Source organism: Penaeus monodon, chromosome 32, assembly GCF_015228065.2.
Source record: "Penaeus monodon isolate SGIC_2016 chromosome 32, NSTDA_Pmon_1, whole genome shotgun sequence".
Lineage (NCBI taxonomy): Eukaryota > Metazoa > Arthropoda > Malacostraca > Decapoda > Penaeidae > Penaeus > Penaeus monodon.
In genome coordinates this window covers 5,961,442-5,961,643 of record NC_051417.1, presented here as the reverse complement: position 1 = coordinate 5,961,643, position 202 = coordinate 5,961,442, and positions in this window count along the sequence as shown.

The following is a 202-nucleotide window of genomic DNA, read 5'->3' as shown; positions in this document are numbered from 1 at the left end:
CAATCACACGGGAACATAGTTCTTTCACAGGAAACTTTTTTTTTCTTAATCACAAGGAACGTTTCTCTCCAGAGCAGACGACAGCATATAACAACGAATATGTCATCCGCCGGGAAATGTTACTTGAACAAGAGTTCGGTGTACTGACATGTCATTAACAAGTGGTAAATCAATATTGAAATATCCAAATGGTTTGATAAAT